This window comes from Lissotriton helveticus, chromosome 6 (assembly GCF_964261635.1).
Source record: "Lissotriton helveticus chromosome 6, aLisHel1.1, whole genome shotgun sequence".
In the NCBI taxonomy this organism is placed as follows: domain Eukaryota; kingdom Metazoa; phylum Chordata; class Amphibia; order Caudata; family Salamandridae; genus Lissotriton; species Lissotriton helveticus.
This window is the reverse complement of record NC_136067.1, coordinates 2,092,231,680-2,092,237,279: the sequence shown is the minus strand read 5'-3', so window position 1 is coordinate 2,092,237,279 and position 5,600 is coordinate 2,092,231,680. Positions and strand designations below refer to the sequence as shown.

Sequence of the window (5,600 nt, the reverse complement as noted above, 5' to 3'; positions counted from 1 at the left end):
GGTGGACCTATGATTTTTCAGAGCAATATACACTGTGAGCAAAAGGAATGTATATATGTATTCATTTTTTACTACCAGTCCTGGCAAAAACAAAGACAGGTGCTGACTCCGTGGGGATATGGCACATAAAGTTTTATTCCAAGTGAAAGCCTAGACGCGTTTCGGCAGCGAGCCGCCTTGTTCACTACATCGGGCGCCATTGAAATTCAACAATATATGGTGAGCACTCTTAGTTGGTTGTCACAGCAACCATTCTTACCAATGAACATAGAAGTAATACACATAATAGTGGAAACGACAGTGCAGTAAATTAAAATAACTAATATAATTGTTATAGATTAAATCTATATCACCGCAAGTATAATGTAATAAAAAAAATTACAATTACTAATTGTAAGTAAAAAACGGTGAATTAATCACTGTAACAGTATCACATGCTCCGGCTCTGTAAATCATAGTAGGAAGAGAGACTGGTTATTTTTAGTCGTTCTCTTTTTTGGCCACTAGGGTACATCATTAATCCATCCTACACAGATAGTATAATATGTACAATTCATGCGAATATAGGAGATTCATTCACAAGACTGTGATTGACTAGGGCACAAATGTGCCACGTATATGGTCTCTGGTGCATGCATATGTGCTAAGCAGACTCCACAATCTATACATATGCCTCCATATATAACTGGTTGCATCTGAGACTAACATGTTGTCAAGACATAAAAAAGGGAATATGGAAAATATGGAAAAAATGGAAAAGTAACACCCAAGTGGGCTAGTGGGTCGAAACTACCACACAAGAAATAATGTCAAAACGTAATGTCGTACTCCTAGGGATAAACATAATTTACACACAGAGCCCACAGCTATGTACTGTCTATGACTATCACAACTAAAGAGTAAGCATGGGCGGATTTTGCGGATTCGCAATCTGCGAATTTGCGGATTTGCGTATTTGCGGATTGCGAAAATCCGCTAATTCCGCGAATTCTCGCGGATTTGCGGATTTTTTTGGGGGGGTGTGTTCGCACGGGTTTCTGCAAGTTCGCGAGGGTTTTGTACAATTTCGCAAATTGCGAACTTACTTGTCGGGTCGCCAGTTTTGCGAACTTGTTGTTTCTACGTGCCCAGCCTGTTTGCAAGGCTTTCTTCATCACTGCCACCCTCTGTCACCACTGGCACTCTCTTTGGTCACCCATGCAACCCTCTGGCTCACCCATGTCACCCTCTGTGTCATCACAGCACCCTCTGGTTCACCAGTGTACATTATTGGGGCAAAGCAAAGCACTGCCATCCTCTGTCAACACTGGCACTCTGGTTCACCCATGCCACCCTCTGGCTGGCACACCCATGCCACCCTCGGTGTCATCACAACACCCTCTGATTGGCCAGTGAGTGTACATTATTGAGGCAAAGCAAAGCACACCTGCTAAGTGCTTTAAGTTATGCAAACCGCAACACCTGCCCTGCCTCAACTGACATTAATGAAGGCTGGCACCTGCTTGTCTGCTCCCTTTCCTTTTTGCTGCATTGTAAATTTTTTTAACAGGATGCAATGGCATACTTGTAACTATTCTGTGACTGTCAGAGCAGGGTCACACAATAGTTGCAAGTAGGCAACCGGATTCTGGAGGGCCCCTTCAGGAAGCACTACAGGGAAATGGTTACAAATGATGAGCTCGAACTTTTGCACCTGCTCGTTGGTTTTGCTTTTGCAAAACTCGTTTTTCGGTAATTTCGCCCTATTCGCGAGGCGCGACGTCATGCGAAATCGATCGTGTAAGCCGCGAACTCGTGCGAGTTACCCCAAGGTTGAGTACAGGCGCCGCCATTTTGTTTGCGTGACGTATTTCCGTTTCCGCCCGCTATGTGTAATCTCGCGCGATGAGGGCCTTGCGAATACAAGTTCGCACGAGTTCGCGAGAGAAATCGCGTGCGAACTTACTTACACGCACGTGTTCGGGCGGCCATCTTGTTTTTCATTCATTCCTATGTGTCTGGGCATGGTGTTTCTATCCTCTGTATATCTCTGCCATCCTTTGCTTGTTTTATTTTTTTTTGATCTATTAAACTTTTTTTCTATCCCTCTTGTTTTCTAGGTCTATATTTTTGTGTTTTAGTCTACTTTTGTTTACTTTTCAACTACTTTTTTAAACTTTTATTTCCTTCTTCTCTACTCTTATTCTTTTTCATTTTATCTCCTTATCTGCCCAGAACATGGTGAAGACAGCTGTCAAGCTGCCCAAGACGGGCACCGCAGCCCGTGCCCGGCTCCCGTGTGGCCGCTTGAGGGCGGAAATGGTGGTGCCCCGGGAGATCTTCAGCCCTGAGGAGGTGGGCTCACTGGTTTATTATGTGCAGCGCCGTCTCCCCAGGACCATCGCGGCAGGCGGCAGGATCGCTGCCGGTTACACCAACAGCCAGGAGCGACGGAAGCGGTGGGGGCAGGTGTGCCGGGCCCTTTTTAACATCACGGGGGTCCAGCGCACCTATAATCAGGTGATCCACCGCTGGACTGATATCCTGGACCAGGAGCACGACCTGCTCGACCTGCTGGGAGTGGAGGTCCCCGGGCTTGGTGAGTAGTAGTACCAATTTTTTCATCACTCGTCACTACTCTGTTTTTTCTCCTGCTCTGTGTGTTATATAATATTGCAAATGTTTGCTTTAACTTTTTTACAAAGAGCAATAATGCTGCTGATTACATTGATAGGAGAGGTAAATTAATATTTCAAAATCTTCTGTGCATTTCAGGTGCACTGCTCTCCTTCTCTGTGGCGGTGCCACTGCTTATTTGTTTTCTATTTTGTGTTCATTTATTTGGGCTGAGTAATGTATGAGTGTACTTTACAGAACTGCGTAATGCTAGACACAAAGGGGCAGATTTACAAGCCCCTTGCGCCACGTTTACGCTGCCTTACCTGACGCACAGCGACGTAAACGTGGCGCATCCCTGCGAGTCATGTACAACGTGATGCATCTAGGGAGATGCGCCACGTTAAGACCTGGGCCTGCGCCACAATGGGAGCGTTCCCACGCAGGGGGAGGGGGGGGGTGGCGGTCAGGCAGATGTGCGCCTCGCAAAAGTGCCTGCGTGAAATCTACAAGATTTAACGCAGGCACTTCCGCGACGCTGCTACGTCAATTCTTTATGCCTGCTTGCTTGAAGCAGGCGTAAGGACTGATGCGGTATGTTGAGTATTGGGCAGCCCTGAGCATTGCTAGAGTTGCATCGCACCTGCGACGCGACTCTAGAGATGCACCCCTCTTTCGTCACGAGATGCGTCACGCATCTGTCTACCCTTGCGCCAGGGTTTGCCGCATTGTAATTGCGGCGCATCTGCCGTGACGCAAGGTTAGTTTTGCGTTACGCATTTGTTCTGGTGCACATCTGGAGGTGTCCAGCTCAGAACTCGTAAGTATGCCCCTAAGTGTCAGATTAGCAATTACCTGCGCATCCCTGCAAAGTGTGAGGCACGCCAGCACCACCCATGGTGCGCCGTATTTTCAATGCGGCACGCCATGGTGCCAAAATGTCACCGAAGCGTTACGCATCGGTGCCGTAAAGGCGGCTCATTGATGGAGTTGCGTTGCAACGATGGCGCAGCTCCAGCAATGCTGCGTCAAGCCGTAAGTCTGCTTCATGCAGGCGCAGGGTTTCAGTGACGCATCATTGTCCTAAATGACTGATTGAAATTTTATCTATTCCCCATATCCTCCCTTGCGCTGGAACGCTCCCTTATGGTGCTGGGCTTTAGAATGGGATGCATCTCCCATATGCGTCACGTTGTTAATATACGCCACACCATGGCGCCTCTTTTGTTCTGCCGCTGCGTCACAAAAGTCACGCAACAATGGAGCAAAAGAGCAGCAAGGGGCTTGTAAATCTGCCCCTAGAGTAGAGGCTCAGGTGCAGTCCTTCCTTTGTAGCCCTCTATTTGGCTGAAATAGTTGGTTCTTGTTCTTTCTAAATGTTTGATTTGGTTGACAAGGACATCGACAAGCAGCAGTCATCAATTTTTTCTGTTCTTTCTTTCATGTTGTACGTCAGGTCCGCCCAGGGGCAAGCGGACAGAAACAGTGGATGCAGTGGCTCCAAAGGAGGAGGATGCAGGCCAGGGCGGCGAGTGCTCCTTTGCTGGCCCCAGTAAGTTTTCATTTAAATATAGAGGACCTATTGTTGTCCAAGCGTTCCTAATTGAATTTTTTCGAAACAGTGTTTAGATAGGAGCAAAATCAATATTACTACTGTTGCAGGGACAATTCTCCACAAACCAAACTATGGACACCAAAGACCAGAGTCATAATATTTCAGAGTGGTGTGTTTGGCACACTGTATAAACCTGGTAGCGTCAGCGGCACGGACTCCTCCTTGCAAAAATTACAAAACCTTTCGCTCAGTCACTCTAGTCTGGAGGACCAAAAACCACAGAGTCTATTCAAGTTTAAAAGCTTTATTAAAAGTAAAAGTAAACACATATATTAAAATAAAGTTAGCTGGAAAAGGAAAAGTGCTTGGTGCTGAGTTGATGAGTAATGGAACACATTTCTTGTGGTCGAGCCGAGCTTTCACCTGGTTTAGTTGATGTTGCTCTTGTCCGTAGAAGTCCAGCGTCTGTCTGTTCAGAGAAAAATGATGTGTGTTAAAATTAAGCAAGCATTCATCAATTGTGACAAAAAAAAGCAGCAAGACAACAGCCTTCCCTGGAAGGAGGGACATTTTTACTTTAGACTAGAGTAGACAGTCAATTATTTTTTCTGTTGTTTTCAAATTTCTTCATTCCTAAACCAAATACTAGTGAGTGGTGTAATCTAACAGTCTTAAATATATTTTTTAGGTGGAACATCTGGTGGCGGGGCCAGCTCGGACGTGATCGTGATCGACTCCGAGTCTGAGGACTACTCTGTGGAGGATGCGGCGCCAGAGGACAATCAGACTGTGAGGAAGCAGGCAGTGGTGGTGGCGAGTACAGGTAAGCTGGATCATGGTAGTATCTGACTCTTAGATAGCATATGATGTGTATCCAGTGCTGGCCCAGTGACAAATTACACTATGGTAATTACAGCAGGCTGGGACCGACAGACAGATAGAGGCAGAGAGAGAGGAAGACAGAAGGAGAGAGAGAGAGAGAGGGAGCCAGAGGGAGGGTGAGGGAGGGAGACAGAGAGAGAGAGACAGCGAGGTAGAGGGAGACACAGGGAGACAGAAAGAGGGAGACAGAGAGAGAGAGAGAGAGAGAGAGGGAAACAGACATATCGCCTGGGCCTGGTGCAGATGATACGGTTGCTGGTGTGGTTAACGGCTCAGAGGAAAAGTCACTCACTTCTGCCAGATCTCTTTCATATGAAAGAGCACCAAACCATAAGCGCCCCACCTAGCCCCTCCATGCAGACGCCCATGATACTGGCCTGAATAGATTTGTACTGCGCTGGCTAGTTGCTAGTTGTACTGTGACACAACTTCCTGCTGAATCATTTTGTGTTAATCATATTTTTAAAGAGCATTGGTTACAGATTATGTCTTTCTTTCTTCATATAGTTGGTAATACTAAAACTGCAAAACCGAGCAGGAGTATGCTGGCTGTACTGGCCCGGCAACG

General features: G+C 46.6%; 1 long non-coding RNA gene across 1 annotated transcript; it reads left to right on the top strand.

The window, feature by feature from the left end:
* Positions 1-2,398: 2,398 nt before the first annotated feature.
* On the top strand, positions 2,399-4,961 carry LOC144762061 (uncharacterized). The gene is made up of 3 exons (XR_013596036.1): positions 2,399-2,578; positions 4,052-4,147; positions 4,839-4,961. It is a non-coding gene; the product is annotated as an uncharacterized LOC144762061 (long non-coding RNA).
* Positions 4,962-5,600: the final 639 nt, after the last annotated feature.